At 36.8% G+C, this 25437-nt stretch overlaps 1 protein-coding gene and 1 long non-coding RNA gene across 7 annotated transcripts in view; one reads left to right on the top strand and one right to left on the bottom strand.

Moving 5' to 3' along the window:
- LOC102081014 (uncharacterized) overlaps positions 1–24379 on the bottom strand; it is a 71010-nt gene extending 46631 nt beyond the window's left edge. Inside the window, exons 1-3 of one of the 3 annotated variants that reach the window (XR_003220912.1) lie at positions 24246–24379; positions 18862–18962; positions 6623–6682 (exon numbers count right to left, since the gene is read on the bottom strand). This is a non-coding gene — a long non-coding RNA (uncharacterized LOC102081014). Of the gene's footprint in view, positions 1–6622; positions 6683–18861; positions 18963–24245 lie in introns of those variants that run through there. The other 2 variants (XR_003220913.1, XR_003220911.1) reach the window with 2 other exon arrangements.
- The window catches only part of LOC100701892 (leucine-rich repeat-containing protein 4C), a 158221-nt gene that overhangs the window by 80996 nt on the left and 51788 nt on the right, over positions 1–25437 (top strand). The window contains exons 1-2 of one of the 4 annotated variants that reach the window (XM_019361950.2): positions 23537–24356; positions 25188–25265. The exons of 1 other annotated variant lie outside the window; for it this stretch is intronic. The gene's annotated coding sequence lies outside the window, so the exon portion shown is untranslated. Of the gene's footprint in view, positions 1–23536; positions 25266–25437 lie in introns of those variants that run through there. 2 more of the 4 variants (XM_005470979.4, XM_005470978.4) reach the window with 2 other exon arrangements.

Here is a 25437-nt window from a genome sequence, read left to right as displayed (position 1 = left end):
AATAGATTACTATTTTAAAAACTGCCATCAGTCAGACTGTGTTACAGCCATTCTTCAGTCTGTGTACTTAAAAAATGAAAAATATAAAAAAACATGCAGCAGTGTGTCCCACAGTAGAAACTTGCATCAAAAGCTTAAATTTAGTTACTATTTCATAAACTGCCATTTTACTGTTTTGTGTGGCAAAGCCACTTGGCTCACAACACTTGGCTCACAGCACAATGAATAGTATAGTAATAGTATTCAGTTTGAAATGTGAAAAGATTAAAAAACACAGTACCTATAGAAAAAATGATCTAACTTCTCAACATCTAACTTCTTCTTTGAATGAACTGAGTGTCTCTAGCGAACATCTGACCTCAAGCTGTTGTGTTCATTTGTGTCAGAAGTCTGAATTGCTGGTGTAAAGACCCATTGACTAAGCTCGTTCAATCAATATATGCATTCATCTATTAGCTACAGTGTTTTGGTTTAGTTTCTGATCCAGAAAGATAAATACAAGCTAAAATAGAATAAAATTTCATGGAAGCAGCATCTTCCAGGAATTTTATTTCCTGGTGGGTTTTTTTTCTGAGTATCTTAGTAGAAGAGCCCACTTAATGTCTTTTGGAAGTACTAGTAAGTACTGCACATAATACCTCATCAGGTGTTTATCTCTGAAATGAAAATGATATAATGTGATGAAAATCAAAGGCTCCTGATATAAATGACAAAAACATGACACTTTGGTTGTTTTTGGACTACCAGTAATAGATTATTTGGCACTCTTCTTGTCTGATACGTAGAATAAAGTTTCAAGAAAAGAAGATTTTTCTTTTTTTCCTTGTGTTGTTTTTTCCCAGTATTTTTAGTCCCTATTATTTATTTGTAGGAACTAGACATAACAGTAATAGTCGATACATTTATAAGCTGACAGATATATCATGTGTTTGAAATTTGAACTGATTTGAGGAGTATGAACCTGGAGCAACAGAGCTTAAGTAAAGATTTTACTTTACACAAAGGCAGAAAGGAAAGTAGGGTGCAGATGAAAGTTTGTACATTATTGCAAGGCTGTGGCTATAATAACTTTTGAGGGATCACATCTCCCCAGTATTCAAATATGTTCATAGCAAACTTCCTAAACTTGTCTTCCCCATAACAGCAGAGGTTATTTTGACCTCTGCTGAACAATCTGTACTCAGACCAAGAAGTCTTTTAATATTCTAACAAGAAAATCCTTTAAGAATTCAATCACACTCTAACCTCCTCCAGAACAAATCTCAAAGGCACTGCTTAAGAACTAGAAAAGAAAAGATTATGATCATATTGTAAAGAACTTGGATCTGAAGAACGGAGTTAGGAATTTCTGAGTTATGGATATTCGAAGCGATATCCTAGAAAGCTTCCAGTATCCATTGGGATTAACTATCCATGTACTGTGTCATTGGCACCATTATTCAGTGATTGAAATGCAACAAAGACGAAAGCTCACTCTCTGTACTGCATTTGATGCCATCTTCAAAGAATGTTTAATGTCTTTTGATTTTACAGTAATGCCACCCATGACCCCACCTTTGCAAATACTTACTGATATGCAACAAAGTGCTATTTTGATATTAAATCTGATATTGCACCCAGCAGTGTGTCCCACAGTAGAAACTTGGCTTTCTCTTTGAACACACAGACTGTCTCATTTTCTTCCAGCCCAGTACCATACACAAGTGTATCTCATGCACAACTTGAATTTTAAAGTAATCATTGAAACAGATGGCATTACTTGGATGCAAGTAGAATGCCAAGAAATTGTTTGAACATGCTGAGTGCAAACTGTATTATCACAGACAGAAATCTGATCATTGTGCTGTTTTTTTTAGAATGCTTATATGGTCAAATCACACATCGAGACACTTCCCCATGTTACTTCAACACGTGGCAATAACATATTTCCATCCCAAGGACATGTGCTCCTTCAGATGTACAAATCTGAAACTGCTTTCTCAAACTATAGCTAATGTTGATGATGTGCATTATATCATTTTCATTTATTCACATTTTCTTTTTGTCTTACTGCTCTCTGCATTTCCTTCAATATCTGTATTTTTACCTTGTTCTGTCAATTTTTTGACATCCACATCTTGTATGATTAAAGGCTAAAGAAATATTCTTCAAATACAGAAAGCACATTAGTCTCTTTTTCATGCTTTTACTGTAGTTTGAGATAGTAAGAGAACTGTTGTTGTCAACAAAAATCAAGGACCATCTAGTGTGAATGAGAATGAAGGTAATAATGAAAGAGAGAATAATTCATGCATTAGCTGGAAACCTTCTTGACACATTTGAATCATGAAAGTCATTTACTAGAAAGGGCAATATTGTAAAAGGAGATGAAAGTCTTATATGAATGCTTGCCCAGCTTGCTTCTCTTATATGGCTTTAGTAAAGAGAGATTTATATCCTCCCTCTGAAGCTTCCAGGAGTGTCGTATTTGTCTGTTTTTTTCCCCCACACTGTCATATTCAGACTATATTGACTTGCGTGTTTTCTCGGTATGAATGCTTCTCCAATTATATTGTGTCTTTAGTCAAATGGATGGCAGTCTCTATCCATCCATCTATCCACTGTTCCATATTGCCTAACAAAGAACCTTATTAAAAGTAGATGTTAGTTTTTTTTACCAGCCTGTATTGTATATTCTAGGTTAAACACAGGAAGTCATTTAAACGAAATCAAAAGGAATGAATAAAAATAGAGAATTCTGGTGAGATAAAATAAGGGTTAATGCACTCATGTAGCCATGGTGACCTGGACCAGTCGCTAATCAACATGATACTAAACTAATCAATAGACTGGCTCATGTAAACTCTTTTCCACATCACAGGCCTTCTCCTTCTTAAGAAGAGTAATATTAAGGCACTGTTTAAAACAGGCATTCCAGTCATAGGATAATACACATGGAAGTGCATGTTTTACCCCGTAGTATGTAAATGAGATACATTTGTTACTCAAATGATTCACTGATTGCTCAAATTTTTAGATCGCTCCATATTGCACTTACTCTTTCCACAATTTACAACAGGCTGGCAGATGCTTAAAAATAATGACCAAGTGACAGAATAAACAGCAATAAATTCCAGACTTGGAAATTATTAAACTAGCAAATATTATCAGCAGTTTTTCTTCTGTTTATCTTAGTAGCAGGCAAATAAGTGTAATGTGTAAACATTGACATAAAACATAAACTTAAAGCTAGAGGGATTATTTTTTGTTTGTATTTTGTTTTGAGTGTTTAGGTCTGAAATACCTATTTGAATTGCATGCATCAGCAATTATCTGTGGTAGAAATGTTAACAAAATGTTGATTGAAGCAGTAGCAGCGGCACATACAACATCATTTATGTTGTATGTGCCGCTGCTACTGCTTCAATTGGAAGCCTTGATTCCAAATAAATTCGATGTACTTTATACATATCAGTGCACAGTGGGCTTAAAAAGTATCTCTCTCTCGCACGCTCTCCTTTCTCCCACCAATTATATTCATCAAATAAATTTAGCGACTTTTTTTTTTTAATGTTCATGTAAAAATGTGGAAATCTCTATGAGGGGCCGTACAAGCCAAAATTCATTCTTTCACTCTCACATACATATATTCTTCTTTCACATACATATACTTTCACTCTCACATTGTTTTATTTTAATTTTTATATTTAGATATTTTTATTTTCATGTTTACACATATTTAACACACACATTGCAATAGTGTGCTCTCTTATACATGTATTTTAATGTACATATTTACAAATTCTCACTCTAACATACATGCATTTTCATTTATGCATTCCTACATTTTGCTCTCATTTACATGCATTCAATATGCATTTAATCTCACAAATAATATATGTATGTAAGAAGAGAATGCATACATGTCTGAAGAAAATATATGTATGCAAGAGAATAATGTATGTGAATGAAAGAGTACAGTGGAAACGGAAGGAGTTTAATGGAAACGGAAGGCTGGGTGTCTGTACTGCTGTGATTGGCCCGGGTAGCTTCAACGAGCCAAGTAGCTACACAGGTGTTAGCTGGTCTAAAAAGTTCCCTCATCTCACTTTCCACCGTGCTGTGGGTAGCACTGGGTGCAGTCGAGCCCGTCCCATCTCGATCAAGTGACGAGGACAACGATGTGACCGTTTCAGGAGATGATAAAATATTTCTTAACACCCCGATAGCTTGCTGAAGAACTCGAGTTTCTTCTCCCCCCTCCATGCTGTCAGACACTTGAAAGTGACCCGCGCGTGCTTCTCAGCCAATCACAGCGGTACAGACACCCAGCCTTAGGTTTCCATTAAACTCCTTCCGTTTCCACTATACTCTTTCATTCACATACATTATTCTCTTGCATACATATATTTTCTTCAGACATGTATGCATTCTCTTCTTACATACATATATTATTTGTGAGATTAAATGCATACTGAATGCATGTAAATGAGAGCAAAATGTAGGAATGCATAAATGAAAATGCATGTATGTTAGAGTGAGAATTTGTAAATATGTACATTAAAATACATGTATAAGAGAGCACAATATTGCAATGTGTGTGTTAAATATGTGTAAACATGAAAATAAAAATATCTAAATATAAAAATTAAAATAAAACTATGTGAGAGTGAAAATATATGTGTGAGAGTGAAAGAATGAATTTTGGCTTGTACGGCCCCTCATAAATCTCATTTATGGCTTGATCTTTTTCCTTGGTTGTGTTAGGAAATTATTTTCCAAGGACCATTGCTATTGAAAAACTGACATAAAATCAACAGATGACATCATGCATGAATCTCAATTTCCATATCAGAGCACTTTCTACACTCCCCGGATGGATGGCTACGCAGTATATGGAAAGCACTGTGATCATCAGAAGCCTCAGATTAGACATGAAACAGAACAAATATGCAGTAGTTGTACAAATTTCTCTCCAAATATGCATTAATCATAACATTAGCAGTTTTCCCCATGGTTAAAAAATAAATGGAGGGAAATAAAGTCTCTGATTTGTCAATCTGGAGAAATAGAGATGCCAGGATTTCAGCAGTTAGCAAAGCCGTGACAAATTTGCAATCTCTGGAGATTTGGTTTTATCCAAAAGAAGTTATTTTATGACTTCTTAAGTTTGTTACTATTGACTGCATCATCTAGAATCAAAGGAGAGGCATTTTACTTAGTTTTAACTATATAAATAGGGCAGCATGGGAAAAAAGCGTCATTTTATACCTTTGAGCCTGTATTGTTAACATCTGCCACCTAATTTAAATCTAAAAAAGGACTTATGAACATCTCCGCGACCCTGGAAAGGATAAGCGGAAGTGAATGGATGGATGGATGGACTTATGAACATATTTTTTTCTTCTTTGGAGTGTTTTTTTAAGGATGATATACATCACATCTTATTTTCCACTTGTCTCAATATATAATGATGAATGGCATAATTAAATTAGGAACCAAATACTTGGTATTTATACTATGTAGTCCTGTTCACTCTACAGTTACCTCATAAAAGATGAATTTTCATGTCAGCACAGAGGAGTTGATGTCAGGCAAGTAACAATCTGTCAACCAAAAGAACAAGTGGAAAAAAGCAGCAACAAAACAGAACAATTCAGTGAAATTCCTTGAAGACTGCTATGCTGCCATGCTGATATTTGTGCAGGAAATATTTGCGTATACAATTATAAAGACCACATGTTTAAATAGTGCCATTAGGTAATGAGCAATCAAAGTCAGTGCTTCGTTAATTGTTTCAATGACTAATCGGTAGACTACAAAGTGCACAACTACCAGTGTTGGCAAGAAAAAGTAAATTGTTATAGTTACTGGTTACTTCTTCAAAAAAGTAACTGAGTTAGTAACTGAGTTTCAATATTATAAAAGTACCTAATTACTAGGAAAAGTAACTATTGTGTTACTTAAAAAAAATGTTTAACCCTCTGGGGTCCAGGGTATAATTGGCTGTTTTTTCCAACCTTTTATTTTACCTCTGCATTTCACCTTTAAAAACTATTTATCTTGCCTTGTTTGATATCATTCTTTTCAGCACAACCGCACATATTTGAATTTGATGTTATTTTTTCATTTTGACATACTGTATTAACACAATTGATATAAAATCAGACAAAAAAACATAAAATCAGAGTAGAAAAAAGTTATATTTTTTACTGCAACAACTACAAACATGTTTAAAGAATCATTTTCATAACTTGAAATGCAAGTATACACTTTAAATTTTAAAAACCTATGCACAAGTTTTGCAAACAACAAAGTTATATGCAACTATTTACCTAAGAATGCAGCCAAGGCATTTTTTATAACCATTTCAAACTATTTACAGAGCATTCAGGTGTTCTGGATCAAATAAGAAGTCTTACAAATTTAATTCAATTCAATTCCATTTTATTTATATAGCGCCAAATCAAAACAACAGTCGCCTCAAGGCGCTTTATATTGGAAGGTAGACCCTACAATAATACATACAGAGAAAAACCTAACAATCAAATGACCCTCTATGAGCAAGCACTTTGGCGACAGTGGGAAGGAAAAACTCTCTTTTAACAGGAAGAAATCTCCGGCAGAACCAGGCTCAGGGAGGGGCGGGGCCATCTGCTGCCACTGGTTGGGGTGAGAGAAGGAAGACAGGATGAAGGACATGCTGTGGAAGAGAGACAGAGATTAATAACAAGTACAATTCAATGCAGAGAGGTCTATTAACACATAGTGGGTGAAAAAGGTGACTGAAAAGGAAAAACTCACTGCATCATGGGTATCCCCCAGCAGCCTATGCCTATTGCAGCATAACTAAGGGAGGATTCAAGGTCACCTGGTCGAGCCCTTACTATATGCTTTAGCAAAAAAGAACGTTTTAAGCCTTAATCTTAAAAGTAGAGATAGTGTCTGTCTCCTGAATCCAAACTGGAAGCTGGTTCCACAGAAGAGGGGCCTGAAAACTGAAGGCTCTCCCATTCTACTTTTAAATATTCTAGGAACAACAAGTAAGCTTGCAGAGCGAGAGCGAAGTGCTCTAATTCGGGTGATATGGTACTTTAAGGTTGTTAAGATAAGATGAGTCCTGATTATTTAAGACCTTGTATGTGAGGAGCAGGATTTTGAATTCAATTCTGGATTTAACAGGAAGCCAATGAAGGGAAGCCAATACAGGAGAAATCTGCTCTCTCTTTCTAGTCCCCGTCAGTACTCTTGCTGCAGCATTTTGGATTAACTGAAGGCTTTTCAGGGACTTTTTAGGACATCCTGACAATAATGAATTACAGTAGTCCAGCCTAGGAGTAATAAATACATGAACTAGTTTTCAGCATCACTCTGAGACAGGATATTTTGTAATTTTAGAGATGTTGCGCAAATGGAAGAAAGCAGTCCTACATATTTGTTTAATATGTGCATTGAAGGACATGTCTTGGTCAAAAATGACTCTGTGGTGTGAATAAGGCACGGCGGGACCACAGATCAGTGTTTTGAGCCATTTATTTACACTGGCTGCAGCTCCCAAGCTGCCAGCCACACATCACACCACAACAACAACCCACCAACCCATGAGTCCCTGTGTTTTAACAGGCGGGCGTGATCGCGGACACTGTGCAGGTGCGTCCGCACGGCATCGCAGACCACGCCCACCACAGACTCCAAGGTTCCTCACAGGTCAAATGATTTGTGCCACTCCAAAAAATAACTTCTGTTCAGCACATCACAAGCCTGATACCTGCAGGCCTGAAAGCAAGAAGTGTATCACTCCTCCTGTTTTCCACCTGGAGGCAGCGTTTACACTACAATCTGCCTTTGGTGGCTTTTTGGCAGCCACGGTGACACTGAGTCACTCTCTCATTGTTTTGACACACAAAACAAAACTATCGACTACACTACACACTAACTACACACTCCAAACAAGCTAAACGTCACAAATCTCTCACATCTCAAAACTCGCTCTCCCTCTTGCCGATGTCACTCCTAAAACTTCACCCTCTTCCTAAACAATGGCACATGTTGCCATATAATTTTTTGATTAGTCAACATGGTACATTTTTCCACCAGTAGTAAATGGGTGTTTTTTGTTTTCTTACAAGTGACGATAGTATTCAGGAAAAAAACATTGTGTATATTTTTTATCATGAGTCTGGTTTTACGTGGCCTCGCTATCACCACAATTTAAAAACTGGTATATGTCATGACGGGAACACCGGTGTGTTTATGGAGCGAACTCTAACCCAAAAGCAGACACGGGAGAAATGAACTGATGTTTAAACAAAAAGCGAACCATTTATTTCAGGCTGATGTCCAGAAATAGGAAAACAAGGCAAAGTGGAACAAGGGCGTAACTAAACTAAAACCTAAACTGGGAAAGAACTAAACTAACTATGAAAACAATGATGAGAGACAAGAGCATGAAACCGAACAGGAACATGCAAAACATAAACATGGAAAAGTCTAAACATGAGCGTGAACATGAAACTGAAACTGAGCAGTAGCAAAAACAGAACAGACGGAGACAGAAGACTTAAATACACAAGAGGGTAATGAGGGAAGTGGAAACACCTGGGGAGACACAACTGACAAATGATCATGACGCTACAGGGAAAATGAAAACTAAACCCACTGAACATGGAAACACCAGACCTTTCAAAATAAAATGGGAAACATGGAGAGACATGAACTGGGACATGCAAGCTTGACACAAGGGATAACGCATGACAAACAGAAAAAGACTCAAAACAAGGAGACTTAGGTGAAACATCAACTAGGCTAAAACTAAATCCTAACTAATAATAACAACACAAGAACTTAACATATTTCCAGTATAACCCATGACAGTATATAGTTTGAAGTCCCCACTTTTAACACAAAAATGGAGACTCAGGGTTGTGTTGGGTTGACATAGCATCTTGTTGCTATGTCATCTTAAATTGGTCATGTGATTGGTTTAACATGGCTACTTTTCTTCCTCAGCCAATCAGCAGCACTTGTGCGATTGTTTCGCCCCCCCCCAGCTCCCAGTAAGCTGAAGACGGCTTCAACCTTCTGTGTTTTGAAAAAATAGTAACGCGTCCGCACCTCATTTTCTTATTAGTAATGGTAACAGCGTTGTAATGACAAAAAACAGAAATAGTAATTAGTTAGATTACTAGTCACTGAAAAAAGTAATGCCATTACTTTTAACGCCGTTATTCCCATCACTGACAGCTACACAAATAATCCCTTCTTTGTTTCTTGTTCTTGTACTTTTAATTTGATAATGCCTATTTTGTTTTAGTGACTTGTTTAGAAAAAAAAAACAACTTTGCTTCTGCTTTTGCTAATATTCTGTCTTTTTCATGTTGTGTATCCAGTGTCCAATCAGAGGAAATAACAAAAAGAGAAAGAAAAAAGTTGGAAACATGTCTATTCTTACAGATTTGTAATCAGATTAAAGAGAAGCTTAAATGTAAAAAGATATAATCGGTTCTGATTCTTTGATATATCTCTGCTGTTTATTGTCTTTAAGCTGCTTTGGTAAATGTCTCTTAGGCCTCTTTGTCAGTCAGTCTCCACTTTGTGTGGGATTAGCTTTACTAGTCAATATCAAGCCAATGCATGTTTGGTGGAACATGTTGAGAAACAGGCTAAAAATGCTTGTTTAATGTTCATCTGTCTGGGCCTGCAGAGCTCTCTCCCTGTGTCTCTGTCTAATTATATGAGATCTGCAAGCTGCCATTTGATGGTATCGATCTGTGCTACCAGTTACACACAAGGCTCTGGCCCCTCTAGATAATGTCTCTGGAGTGTTTGCCCACACTGTGTAGTAATTATTGGCTTGCCAGCTCTGTTGTTCAGGATATGAATAAGTATCAACACTACAGGTAAGCCATTATCATCCATGATGTGTCTTTCTCCTGAGATTTTGCAACTCAGAGACGGAGCAGCAGAGAGAGAGAGAGAGAAGTTTAGGAGCATGGCAAGCTCAAGGTGTTTATGTGTTTGGGAGAGACAGAGGCATATGAAAAGGCAGAGAGGGAGAAATCATGAAGTAATGTAGCATGTAATTCAGCCATATGTTAATGTTCACCTGGGGGCAGAGGCAATACCAGAAGAACATAGGTATTTAATAATTAAAACTGTAGAAGCACACTGTAACCCATCTCTAACCTCCTTGCTATGGGCCTTTAGCTAAAGTAATAACATGGTCATTATATAATATGATGATATCAGGTTATTTCAGAACAGTAGAACTTTCCTGTATTATTTTTTCCATGTGCAAATCCAGTGTTTTTGAATTAATAAAGCCTTCTTCTGTTAGTAGGGAAGCGAAGTCAGACTTTTTACTTGTCTTAATAACAATCATCTTAACTCTCTTGCTCATACTCTCTCTTCACTCTCTCTCATTTCTACAGCAAGCCTAACCTTGAGTTCTGAGTTGATGAACCCTGAGATTGTTCCAGATACAGTACAATTGATCATAAAAAAGGCCATTTTTTATGGAACTCAGATGCCATGATCTACCATGGCAACAGGTAAATAAAGAGCAGTGCCTCCATTTTATTCCAGTGGAGCTAGAAATATTAATACCTGTCATTGTGGACCATGACATTTATCTTAAAAACACATGAGAGGAGAGAGGAGTCAATAAGTTAACTCTATTACATTTTATTCAGCACGCCTGCCTCATTCATCATTTACATGACTTGAATTTACTTTAATGGATGATGATGATAAAGGAATCCTTCTGGAATCCTACCTTATATTATATTGATACTAATGTACTTTAAATGCACTTATACGGTTGTTACTTTTTCAGTTGTAGGAGCTAAATGCAGGTGACAGCAAGTGAATATGAAAATATGGCTCAAAAAGACGGAGTGTTTACTCAGTCATAATAATTTTCATTTCCAGTTAGTGTTTATATTCTATTTTACATGTAAAACAAACTCTTTTTCAGCAGTCTTTCATGAGCAAATTGTTACAATATTTACAATAATGAAAATATATTGTCATGATGTGTGCTGTGGCAGGCAGGAGATTGGACCCAAAAGCAGGACTCACAGGACACAGAGAGATGAACTAAAAGAGGCAGCTTTTATTGCACTGTGAAAAGCTACAGAAAAAAATACAGAAAACAAAAAACAAAGCATAATAACCAGAGCTAACAAACTAAGGACACAAGGAACTGGAAAACAAGAAACCAAAACTAAGAATTAGAAACTACGGAGAGTAGGAACACGAAGGAAACACACAGCACTGAGGAGGTACGACGTGACAACAAGCAAGGGAAGACTGAGAACTAAAATACACAGGCAGAAACATGAGAGGATGGGGGACATGTGGAAACACAGCTGGGACAAATCAGACATAATAAGACGAGGGAAAGCAAAACTAGATACACTGACTATCATGACAAGGACTATCAAAATAAAACAGGAAACACACAGACCGAAACGCCGACTTAAGGACACACAAGCTTAACACAGTAACTGGGGACAATTTTTCATAAACACAAACTCAGAAAAACCCAAACTAGACCTAAAACATGAAAACTAGAAACAAAAGACTGGAAAACACTAGAACTAAAACACTAATAATCAAGAAATGTGGAACAAGGGCTGAAAGCAGTAACACGAGGAGACTTACACACACGCTAAGATAACTACAAAGGGCCAAAGGACTACAATTGCTAAGAGCTAAAACTAAAACTAAATTGTTAATCTTTAACACTGACTTGCTTACTGTTAGAAATATAACATTGTCAAAAGTGTTAATTTAACTCTCAAAAGTGTTAATTTAACACTCAAAAGAGTGGACACATATAGACACTTTATATTGTCAATTTAACACTGGAGATTTTGCAGTGCACTTTATAATGTAGGGTAAAGACCGTAAAATAATAAGTACATATATCAGTGTAATTGATTGACACTCTGAGAACTACTTTAATGTTTGCAGCGTTATTTTGCCCATAATACAAAGAATAATTGGTGAATCCTGGATATTTCTACCACCACCATAGTATACAGGTGAAAGACATTGCATCCTAGATCTGTAGGTTCTCACTCATCCAGGTCATGGTAGTCTTAGGAGCTTGAAAAGAAGGCGATTGAACTTCTTTAAGTTGTTCATTTGTTTTGTTTTGTTTTGTTTTTGTAAGATGTTTCACCTCTTGTCCAATAGACTTGCCCTAAACCTAAAAATCACAGGATCATAATTTCTTTTTAACAGCATTGCAAGTCTGCACAATGGACACACTGAAGCTGCGTTATGTTCTAGTAAGGGAAGGACCGCAAGGCTTCTGTTGCAAAGTGATTCAGCTTGTGACTTGGCAAATACGAGTACATTGCTTTGCTTTATAAAAAAGTCCTGCATGGTTGTGGTTGTGGCTCTGGGACAACAGCTAGTATTATACAAATCTGCTTTCTTAAATATACAAAGCTTACTGAAGCATGTGTGTGTGTACTTTGTTTGAGTGAATCCAGTGAGAGAAACAGAGCAAGTTATTTGTTTGACTCACCAATTGGCAAACTAGAATACTGTGTTTATTAATGTGCCACATTTGAGGTTGTATTTGAGCTGTGAAAATTACACCAGACTTGACTTTGTTGTCTATGGTGGATAATTTGATGGCCAAAATGTGCGCTGTGAGATTTCGTCATGGTAGTAAGACAACTATACTAAAAAAACACCCATTCAAAGTTCCTAATAACAAATCTGAGACTTTTCTTATTGTTTTATTTGCCTGTTTGTTTGTTTCTTGGTGTGTGTTTTTAAGGGGTGATGCATTGGGTTGACTGGGGTCTTTATTTGCAGTAATGTTACTTTTATTATTATTATTTGTATGTTTCTGTCTGCATGTTTGGGTTTCGTTTGAGGTGCTACTGTTCCCTCCCACAATGTTTTTTATTTTTTATTTTTTTAGATGACTTGTGTTTAATTGACCATAATTCCTGGATTCATGACACTCTGAATATGGTCTTCTTCTTTTTTTTTTAATTAATAATCATTTCAGATGATTAAAAAATGTGAACTGAAGTGTAAGTCCTTCTTAAAGGTGCATTTATTGACTAGCTAAAGTGATGTAATATCCACAAATACACCTATGGATCACATAACCACCACTATGGCCTTCATTTTAGATTAGGATCATGTGTACATGCTGCATGGTTGTGCTCTGGACACGGTTGTATCTTTTTTATGATTCATTTTTCACTTTACACAGTGGAGTAACCAGGCCATCAATCTAAAGGAGACAGAATAAGATTTGTTATGACAAATAGTCTAGAGAGCTTTTTTAGACAACTTCAAAGGTTGAGCTATATTTTAGGAATCTTAGGCCTCTGCATATGATAAATATATCTTGCAGAAAATATACCTTACAAAGAGTTACTTTTTGTAGTCTTTTATCACTGTTAACAGTTTGCTCTTGATTGTTTGAGTTTGTTCAGAACTAGTTGTTTGGCAGCAAAAATGAATTCCTGACAGTGGTGGTAGATAAAATAAATGTTTGTGGGCACAATATGTGGATGTTTGTGCAGATGCCTTATAGTTCTCTCAAATAAACATCATCTTTACATAGATTGTAAACATGTATAGTTGAAGATTAAGTAGTATTGCCAATAGTGGAAGTGCATGAAGTCAAAATGTTTAAGGGATATGTCAAATCTCAGTTTCTGAGTTTCTGAGGATTAGCGCTAAAATAGGTGACGTTCCGTCAAGACAAACTAGCCAAGCAGTGCTTGCCTTGTCAAATCTAAAAATTGACTTAAGTTAACATAACAAGGTAAATCGATCTCTCACATCTCAGACAGTGGTGTTATAAGCGCCTCTCCTGTTTGCATTACTGCCATCTTGTGGCTGCAGTCAGGTGTTCCTGCTAAAAACTGCGCTTGTTTCATGATCATAAGTAACTATTGTAGCTCTCTGTCATACAGGCATAGGAGACCAGCAAGGGAGGCAAGCAGCCAATGGCTCAGCTTTCACTGCTCTGAGATCAGTTACAATCTGTGCTTTGTGTGGAAAAACAGTTAGCATAAGCAAGCAAATGAGCCTCAGTGATTTATCATTGTAACAGATGGGTTTCATCTTGCTAACCACCTTGGCCAACAAGGGTGATGTAGAGAAGATGGAGTTTGAAAAAGATGTTAATTACTCATTTAATAAATTAGCAAGGAAAGCTCTGACGATGATGGAGAGGGGACAGCAGCTCTGACCATGTCTGCTTTAATAAAACAGGCAAGTTGAGCAGGTGCAGACTCAGCCACCATTTTCAGATTAGCATCTATGAAAATGTCTGAATGTAATAAGTTTAACCAGCTGCTTTGCCAACACTAGACCTTTATTTTTCATTCATATTTTAATCCCCACTGTAGATATTGACAGTTGACCATGTCACACTGCTCAAACCTTTAAATGCTGCTGTTTTTTCAAATTAATATTTTTTAATATACTTTCAGATGGACTCAGCCTTAAAGATATGCAGCAGTAATATTTTAACACCAATAGGAAACGTTTTATTTAAAATATTATTTTTACTTCTGATATTTTTTACAACAGACACTTAGTTGTTTTTTCTACCATTGGGGAAAAAAAAGAAAGCATCCGATATCAATCTCAAGCTCAAATATTGGCTGTAATGCAATAAAAAAAATTAATAAAAAAGCCATCTTTCAATAAGCAGCATCTCAGCGTATTATGTTGGTCACTATTTGCAATGAAATTGCTTGATACAGTATAAAGAACAGGGTATAATGAAAGTGTTTAAGTTGTTTCTGTAATATTATTATTCATTTGCATCAAAAATAAAATGAAGGACCATCAAGACACATCAATATCTTGGGAGTTAAATTTCATCAGTTGGTTGCTTAGTTGGCATTTTACTTGTTGACCATTACAAACTGGGTGCATTTTGGCTACTTGAGTCATGGCAGATACTCTTCTACATGTCAGCCAGTCTGGGAGTATTATGGGAAAAGGAAGAGAGTTAGAGTTTGGAGAAAAGCTCTTATTACAGGTATCTTTGGGCTGACGATACTCTGAACACAGGGTTAGTCTTAGCTTCTTTGCTTAGATTAAGTAAAATGAGACCCATATATATAATATATACTGTATATATAATTTTTTTCTTCATGATTTTTTCTGTTTTCATCAAAATTCCTAATCTTGCCATAGCTATTGGGTTCATCCAATGCACCATTAGTTGAGCCCACTATAGTGAGATTTGCATGATAGTAGATGTCCACTTTTAGGTGGGTGTGCCTCCAACCTTATGGCGATGTTGGAATAATCACATATGCAAAAAAATCAGAATAAAACTTGAGCCTTTAAAGATGAAAGACTGCAGTTTAGACTGCTATAAAGTTACAAGCAACTCAAAGTTTTGATTTGCACTTCTGACTTTGGGTGGTCTATCCTCCATCCCACTTGTGAATAATTTGTTTTGGCAGGGGGATCAGCTATCCATCCCACTTTCTTCCTCTTCCAAACAGAAATACAATATTTTAATATTGTTTTCTAGTCATATTGCAAATGGCAGAGATCAAGTGACTGTTTGTGCCAACAGCTTTTTGTGGTATGGTGGAACAGAAGAGTAATGCCTGCAAGCCATCTTTACATTTCATAAAGAACACTACAGTACATGCCCTTCACATTTTTTGGCAACAGCTGTTAGGTATTCACTCAAGTTCTTCATATTAATTGTCTGTTTGCTAAAGTACTCAGAATTGAAGGCATTCTTCCTATGAAATGGTAGATTGTTTATTGTACAAATGCATAGAATGCATGTATTGCAGGAATCCTTGAATATAGAGAAAACTTCTGATTGGATATCACTGAGATATCCTCCTTTACTTTCCCCACAATCTGACATGAACATTTGTCTTGATAAAAGAACAACAAGAAGTACATTTGAATTTTACCCTAATGTTTATATTATTATTTTTTTCATAGAGAAAGTAATTGTACTTATTTTGTGTGTGTGTGTGTGTGTGTGTGTGTGTGTGTGTGTGTGTAGGTGAGTGAACCAAATACAATGCCTCAAGGTCTTTTCAAACTGAAAATGTAATGACCCCCAAAAAACTTTGTCCTTTGGTGTGGTATAAATTAACACTGGTTGAATATTTTTAACCGTACTATAACATTTAAAACAGTCTAGACTAGAGCTGATATAGATTTAACATATAGATTTAACAATCAACAAACAGCAAACTTTATTTACATCGTATTGCATATAACATATAATATTATCCACAAAGTTTTACAATTGCTACAAGTTTTTTTTTTCCTGACAGCTGTTTTTGAACTGCTAATTTAAAACCAAAAAAAAGGTATATTTCTGATCCAGACTTACTGGAATTACTTAAAAGACATCACCTTACCCTTGGCTGATTTATTAGAGGGTTTAAAAAGGTTAAAAAGTAATCATGAAGTAGCCATTTAGTAACTAAGCCAAGAGCAGAGGTGGCAAATTATGTTCTGGTCATCCACTGTTTAATGGTCAGAGTTTTTTATCCCGTGTCACATCTGGCTCCATATTCTATCCCTCTTCTTACTAATCACTTTAAAATATTGTTAGCCTGCCCATTAGGCATTAACACAAGCAGCTCTTTTGAATGCTATCATTTACCAGGCATTGATTCCCATTGTCTTACTTAACCAGGCTGTAAATGACCTTTCAAGGAGGAAGATGATTAAGGTGATCAAGAGGGAGCCTCATGGTGTTGAATTATTTTCAACCTCTCAAGGTGATACCTTATAGCAGCCAAATAAAGACTACCTAATAACACCTAATGTTGCATGTTTCCTTTCCACTTGTGCTTTTTTTAAGCTTACATTAGGATTTTGGCATGTACGAAGTCAAAAGGCATAGGATTGACTTTTAATGAGAGCCTTCTGTACAGTTTTCTTTGCATCCATATGCTTTTTAGCTCCTTTCACATATACAATTATAGATTCTTTTGAGATAGATTTATTGATTGATTGAATCACCAACCAATGTGTAGTTTAGCCTTAATGTTATAATGATAATCTGCATATTATTAAAGTCAAGTATGATTAATGGTTGGATTACTTACATCAGCTAGGTGTCAATGAGACTCTTTACAGGGGGATTTTTGCCTACTAAAGCTGTTAAAATGATTACGTTACACAGACTATCCAGTATGTCATATACTGGATAATGTTGATTGCATTCAGCCATCACTGTTTACTGCAGATGCTACTAATGCAAATGCAGCTCACTAGCAATTCATAGTACCCCCCATACCCTGTTTTTTCATACATTTTTATACTGGCAATCATATACACAAACCTGGCAGGTCATCATAGACCTATATATTCAGTTTAAATTGCACACATTTTGAAATCTATTGAAAATTAAAAAGACTAAACTCAAGTATATTAAAACTGGCATGGAAAGAATCTACACCTGAATCACTGCACTGAGTAGATGAATGAATAACTTTTCCAAAGTGAAACCACTGAAAAATTACATGGTCTTTTTCTAACCTTAAACCTTGCTAACTAAAAAAATGCAAACACAGATGTGCACTACTTATGTTTCTTTGGGGTTTAGTGGCCATTTACTGTTTGTTTCCTCTGTTTATCTGCCCTATGGCAGGCAGGTTGTGAATAGATGGCCCACTCGATCCCTTATGAGCCTGAGCAGAAATACAGCCACACAGAGGATTAGAGTGAGAGAGGATCGGCCGTCAGATCCAGATGCTGCAAATCTGCTCCCAGCCTCACATGTGAATAGGTATGCCATTGTTTAGAGCACTGCTTGTTTTGCAAGAACAGAGACACTGCCATGGAGATAAATAAGCTGAAACTGAGGTTACACCAAGTCTAAATCTGCTATGATACAGGATTACAAGGTTTATGTCATGCTTAAATCTTTATCCTCTGATTGTCACTCAAGATTTCCTCAGTAGCAAACTTACTAAGCCTTTAATGGTTGTGCATTAGCAGACAATTCTAACAGAAATATGGGAGCTGTGAAGAGATGTATAGCATGCTGATGATAACCTATGAGTAGTCATATAACTGGTTTCATGGCTATGACTCAAAATGTGCTCGTTTTGGGTAATTTCATGAAGATTCTACATTGTACACTGTATTTTATTCCAAAGACACACTGTTACACTAATCCAGCGATAGCTCACTTACCATAATTACAACATGAAATGCCTTCAACACTCTCACATTAAGGTCTGTATGGAAAAATTATTATTATTTTTTTTCAGTGATCATCTTAATGTGACAATCTACAGTGTAACTCATGTATTAACACTATCTGCTATTAAAAAAAAGTAATGTATGATTGTTCCAGAGGCACTTCACGTTTTGTGATGAGGGTATTAAAAATATTTATTCATTAGGGGATATAAAAATTGTAATGGATGATTGGGGAAACAGCTGATGACTAATAAATTAAAGCTTAATTTCTGACATTAAAGTAGTGGGGATAGCTCAGGATTCAGCATGATAATCTGCCAAGTACAGTAAATAACATGGTTTTTATTTGAATTTGAAAATTACTATTTGAAGTAAATCAACACTACCAAACTTGCTAAAGAATGTGACCTTCAGATGCATAATTTGGATGGACTAAATCACATTTGTAACATAAATCTGTTTTTTTTTCTTATCGCCTTTTTGTCCTTTCAAATTTTACACAGCATATTTCAGCTGCCTACATCATCTTTGCATCACTAAATTCTGATACTTAGCCATAATCCACAAAAGAAGTTACACACTGGCTAAAAGGAATACATAATTTCTTAATGCCCACGCATTCTGGCAACCAAACCTCACATAACCCTGAAAGTTTGTCAGACCATATTTGGTTGGGCTGTACTTTACCATATGCCCAAACAGTGGCAAAGAGTCAGTTGGCAGTATGGTTGGCAACAACTCGTCTGCTGTCACACAGCTTCTTCGACAAGGGTCTCAAAGAGGAAACACTGAAAAAGAAAGAATAAATCTTTTATTTTAAAAGGTTATTTGAGCCATAGTCATAATGGGTATGTGTAGGTCAAAAAGGCTCATTTTGTACATGAAAAAGGATTTTGTTAATATTCACAAAAAATATGTTAGTTACTCATTTCCACTGTACATTGTTTAAACTAAAAATAGGAGGTTGCTTAAGTTTATTTATTTCTTTTTTTTGCCAAAGGAGTTCATTGCTAATCACAAAAATATATTGAATTCAATATATTTTGAACCTCTCTAACAAATTTCAGCACATTCAGTTTTATCCAGCATTTCAAAGGATGTAATCTATGACTTTATTTTATTATTTTATGTAATTTTTACTTCTCTATCAGTGATTTGATATATGGCACTGCTTAAATTATTTATATAATATGTTGGTAAAAATCCTGTTCCGTTTCTTTCCTTTCCAAGCGTCCCTGAAATCACAGAGACAGTCTGAAGAAGCTCTGTGAAAACTTGTGCTGTCCTCACTGGAAGTATGGTTGAATAGATATGCAGTGTGCATGTAGTGTTTAGCAGCTTTTAAAAGACCGAAACGCATAGAAATATTTAATAACTTTATGTGAAATGCTTTAAAAAACATAGAGCAGGAAAGATTGGGATCTCATTACAGATTTCATTAACCTCAACTGAGTCAAAAATTTGTAGTGTCTCTGCAACGAGAATAAGGGCTCTCATTAATTTATTCAGCCATTCATTCACTCCATAAGTACTTCTGTTCAACCGATGTTCAAAGCACATGTCTTGAGCCATAATAGTGGCAAAAAGTTTAAATGGTTGTCTGCTGAAGTTCAAACCAAGGGCCAGAAAGTAAAAAATGTGACTTAAATCACCATGGCATGGTTGTTAGTCAGACAGGTTTTTCTTAAACTGCTGATCTACAGTGTGCTTCTTTCTTTCCAAAGAAAGAGAGCGAAAGAAAGAGCATGAAAGAAGGAATTGCTCCTTGCAAGGTAATAAAGTGGACAGTGAGTGTACATAATTTGTGTGATAAATGTTCATGTTTTATCATTGGTAATATCAGTACACATGCTAAAAGGTACGATTTGCACATGGCAATGCTCCAAGACATGATTTGTAATATATTGGTTATTTAATGATGAACTGATTTAATAACTAAGCCATTCAGTCCTTTCACTATAGTATCACAGTTAGAACATTTTAGAGCTCATTATTTTAAAGCATGGTTTTAATTTTTTTGTTTTAATTCCAGATACATGAATGAATCAAAAACTGAGCAAAAACTGGTTAAAGATGGAAACTACAAATTCATTCTTCTAACACCAGCCTTATGGGCCAAAGGAAGCCACTGATAAGCGGTACAGTTAGAGATTAGTGAGGATCAAAGTGGACATTAAATAGGATGAGAAACACACTGATGCACTAATTATCAAGTCTGCGAAATATGATGAATTGCTTTGGATTTCAGAAACAACTTTACTGTGGCGTTAGTAGAATATTTTCCATTGGCTCTACATGCTAACCCAATTCAAACTGATATGTGACTGCAAAAAGTAAATATGGATGTGGACAATTACACAAGTGATCAACTAGTGAAATATTCACAGGCCTGCAGTCTTGCCTTTCTGTCGTATCTCTCGCACACCTTACAACATTATTTTATTGCTGCTGAGCCCTGCAGGAAATCACTTGTGATGTCTCATACCCTCCAAAAACATCATGAATAATGAATGGAAGATCTCAAAATAAATAACACACATTATTAATGTATTCAGAGCCTCATTTAGAGGGGGCAGCTGTAGGTGCCACAGCACCCCTTTCTCACTAAATATGTGAGCATGTAGAATCACAAAGAACGCTGAACAATGGGAGGGGTATTGTGCACTTTATCAAATCTGCAATGCAACTGTAAAATAACAAAACCAAATAATGGAGAGATGGAAATTTTAGAGCGAGTAGAAGTAGGGCAAACATTGAGTGAAGAGTGTGTTGGAGTGGTCAAAAAACTCCTGGGCTTTCAATAGGCAGATGGCACACTCAACGTTTTGGGTCACACAAACACAATTTTCACCCACCATTTATTCTTTGTCTGACCACAGAGGACAGATTTATAAGGCATGATCCTGTAAATATTAGCAAAAAAGACAAGAATCTCACTGAAGATTGTTGGGTTTTTTGGGGTTCTGGGTTGTACCCAGTTCTCAAGACCAGTGAGCTTTCTAAATATGAAGGTTAGATCAGAAACAGAAACTGAGATTTGCTCTCTGTGCAACTGTGCAGTAGGTGGTCAAGAGGTGAATGAGGACACAACTTGAAAAGTTAGTCAGTCAAATGATTTCTTGCTTTTGTTGCTAGAGCTGCAGAATTGCACATGGCCACCAACCTCTGAGGGTGTTTTTTGTCATCTGGCCTCTGGTTGTGCAGCGTCTTTGGGTCCTCTGGGTTATTAGGAGAATTCTTGTTTCTTGTTCTGGTGCTTGTTTAGTTTAAATCTTGGAATTTGGGAGCAGAGTAAACATCCTGGACTTTGTGTCAAGTTGTTCTTATGCACTTTTGGTGGTGAGGTACAGCACATTTTGTGCCTGGTCTGAAATTGTGTTTAGGTGGACTATGGAATGAAGCCAACCGCTACTAAAATGCCAGAGTTTCCCAGCAAAGCATTTTATTCTCATAAAATGTTGAAAAGTTATTGTTACTGGTCACTGGTTTTGATATTTTGGCTGCTGAGTGTATAATCTATATAAATGATACAGCTGCCAACATATGCATAATGTTTGGGTAACATTATATTATAGTTACATATCTCTAAATTTTGTCCAGCCTGAGAAAAAGTTCAAGAACTAAAAACATTTTCTTTTGAGTGACTGAATGAGACACGAAGAAATACCCAACATGATTATAACATTATCTAATTGCATCCCAACACATGAATTATTCAGCTCCTGACAATGCAATATTGTCATGGAAAGGAAGAGATGTTTGTGTTAAGCTGCCACTGGCACTACTTTTTACCCTCTCTTCTTACAAAACAAAAACTTTTTTCCAAGGGCATCATTGCAAAGTGATAATAAAAGGAAGAAAAATAAATAAAATAAAGGGCAATCATTTTGAAGCCTGTAACATCACTGTGTGTTTGTGTGAGTGTAATTCATATTGTTCTTGTTAGGCAATTGTCATTTTTACAATGCCAAGGGTGACCATTACTCCGTATGGGAGCATTCCTTGCCCTTGTCACTCTGAGAATGACTGGCCCCACAAGTCTTAGTCTGTACTAAAGCCACCTTCACCTCTTGCCTGATATGTGGTCTACCAGTGGTCAGACTGAGAATAGCTGATTGACTTGTCCAGTCATAGATATTCCACCTCAAGCAGCACTGGTTTCCTGCAATATGATGAAATACTATAGTTTTGTTTTTGCAATTCAGGTTAAATGTGCAAAAATTATATTTGCTAAATTATACTAAATTGACTGAATTTCTCCCACCTTTCTGTTTTTAGACACTTGACATTTTCACATGGTATCATTTTTTAAATTGAATGTGCCGAAGCAAAAATAAATAAATAAATTGTGTAACTGTGCAAATAGCTACAGTTCTTTGTGTAAGCTCAGTTGTGATGCTTTAGTTAAGAATATGTCAAATGGTGTGCTTGAATAATCAAGCGATTTTATACATTAAAAGGTTTAATTCATGCTCGGAGGCAAATATGTAGCAAGAAGATTTTACTGAAAAGGGGGATTTATTTAATGATGTCTCCCTCAACTGGAAAGCAAGAGGGTGGTGCTCTTTACTACCATATGCCAGACACACAGACAGGCAGGTCGACAGTTATGAAGACAGATGAATGATGCAACGCCTTCAGCACTGAGGGAAATGAGATCAGATGTTGACAGCTAGATCGACAGATCCCTGGTCTGGCATTCAAATGTTTTCTCACATCTCCTATTACATGGTTCATGAATGGATATGCTCTACAAGATAAGACATACTCTAACTGGCCTATCTGTAAATAAATGCTTTTTTTTCCCTTTGCTCTATTATACATGCTGTATAATATACCTGAGTTTAGCATATGCGCACTACAGCAGGTTGCCTAAGATAAACGCTTCACAAGCAATAATCTTCCTGAAGACCTGAAGTCTTTGGTGTCAGCCGCCATGTTAAAAAAAACTGCATCGTGTAGGCCTATTTCATAATTCATGTACAACTCAGCCAGCATTTATAAATAAGTTCTAAGGTGCTGAAGCCTGTGAGAGATTATAACACATATTAATCTACCTCCAGAATTGTCAAAGGTGTTTCTTCCCTCATCTTTCTTACATTTATTTTGTGTTTTATTCTCAGTATAGCATAGGCCCCTCTCTCCTGATGATTCTTACAACATTTTAAAATACAAATAGACATGATATAAATAACCCAATATACACAAAATCTAGTCTGTCATGGGAGAGCAGTCCTATGCGACAATCTGCCCGAGGCCATCATCAGAATACCATACACCTAACAGGAGAAGCAAACCAGTAGGTGGCAGTGGCGTCCCATTTGCAAGATACACATGGGAGGAATCTGTCTGTCTCTGCACTTAAGCTAAATCGCTCTCTCTCATTCTGTCTCTCTCTCTCTCTTTCTTCCTCTCTGTCGCTTGCTTGCTTGCTCGCCTGCTGGCTGTTTTCTCTCACGCACGCACACACTAATAAACAACTATTTGTGTTTGTTTTCCCCTTTTCAAACTGACCAGTGAATGAAAGGGACAATGGTACAGAATCGGTTAATGAATGCCAGTCTTCAGGGCGACATGGACGCACACGGTGAAATTTTAGAAGCTGTAGAAGTTCAAAGAGAGCACCATGAAGACTGAAAGAGAGGGAAAACAATATCCCCTGCCCTCGCTGCTCCAGTCCTGCGGTTGACGGCAGAGTCGATCCACCAGCAGTGACTGGCGGAACAGTCTCAGTTGGAGAAAGCAGCTTGTCAGTGGGAGGTAACCTACACGATGCCCCCTCCTGAACTTATCAATTCATCGTCCGTCCGTGCTGCGCCCGGCGTTTTATTTTGGTACGAAAATGCTGAGCGCACTGAGGCACTGTAAAGCGCACCGATGGATACAGCCTGCTTGCGCGTCTTGGAACGGGTTATTTTGTGAAGCAGCCTAAAACACACGGCAGTCCACAAGAGAGAGAGGGGAAGCCTGGACTTGGACAACCACCCATTTGTGGATAATAACCCTAAAATAAAAAATAATAATTAAAAAAAAAGCAAAAAACAACAACAACAACAAAAAAAAACCCTTACCCCGGTGTGTGTCACATCAATGGAGAGGCGAGGGTCGAATATCCGAAATATACAGCGGGGGCGCAGAAGTGATGACAGCCTTTGATGAACCATAACTCCCGTCCAGACAAGGTGAGATCAAAGCTCCGTTCGGAAAACATGTAAGAATAGCGCTTTTGGTGTATAAGGAAGGCTCTTCACACTTGGGAGCCGCTGCCTGAATTTGTGATGGGGTTTTAAAGGCTTCTGAAGGATACCGCCTGGAATTTTTTCTTCCGATGCTGCATCCCAGAATAACGAATTTCCCTCTTAAATATGGAGAACGGAGCAATCTGAAGAGAGAGATTATCTCTAATCGTGACAACTTTATCACTTCTCCAACCTACAGGATACCCTTTCAATCACTGTACTGCGGAACTTCTTTTAATCGGTAAAACCAGGAGGGGGAAGAGAAATAAGCATATTGAAATCCGCACTGGGCTGTGCGGTGAAATTTAATCAGGGCTGATAGCTAAGAAGTATAGGGACTTGATGAAAAGTTACATTTGACACGTAGGCGAGCAGTCGGGTTCTTAAAATAACCCCACCTTAACAGCTCAACGTATGGATGATGGTCTACCTTAAGGTCTACATGAAGGGCTTTAAGAGCATATAATTGAGATCAGAGAGAAAATAAAAAGTCGTCACTTGGAGAAAATCTTGGACCACAGTGGGCATCGCTTTGCCACGAGTTGTTTCAACAATGGCACTTGTGGGTGCCTTCTGAAATGTGCGTCTTGAAAAGGGGGGAAATATCGGATGCATTATCATCACTGTGAGAGTTAATAGCATTGCATCCGGACTAATGTGTGGATTACATACCAAGTCGTGTTGAGATGTGGAAGAAAATGAATGTGAAAAGGAAAGGTAACAAAGGATTCTCCAAAACTGCCTGAGTATTGCGGATTTTTTTTTTCGATGCAGTTTTTGCGGAGGCAGCGGAAGAAGGGCTGTTCTTCGTCAGCGGAGATCTTCCAGACCTTGGCATTTCTCTGTAAATAAGTAAGTTATTGTTTATAATGTACTGGGAGGGAAAGCATATGTCTAAATGTTTTATTATTCTCTATAGCATAACTATCCTATTCAGCCCTTTCGCTCTGTTGGATGTCAAAATGCGGAAGTTTATCTTCGCTGTTTGATGATTGATATCTACGAAATCAGCACGCAGCGCTCC

This window comes from Oreochromis niloticus, linkage group LG7 (assembly GCF_001858045.2).
Source record: "Oreochromis niloticus isolate F11D_XX linkage group LG7, O_niloticus_UMD_NMBU, whole genome shotgun sequence".
In the NCBI taxonomy this organism is placed as follows: Eukaryota; Metazoa; Chordata; class Actinopteri; order Cichliformes; family Cichlidae; genus Oreochromis; species Oreochromis niloticus.
The sequence above is the reverse complement of the archived record's forward strand: the minus strand, read 5'-3'. Positions and strand labels throughout refer to the sequence as shown.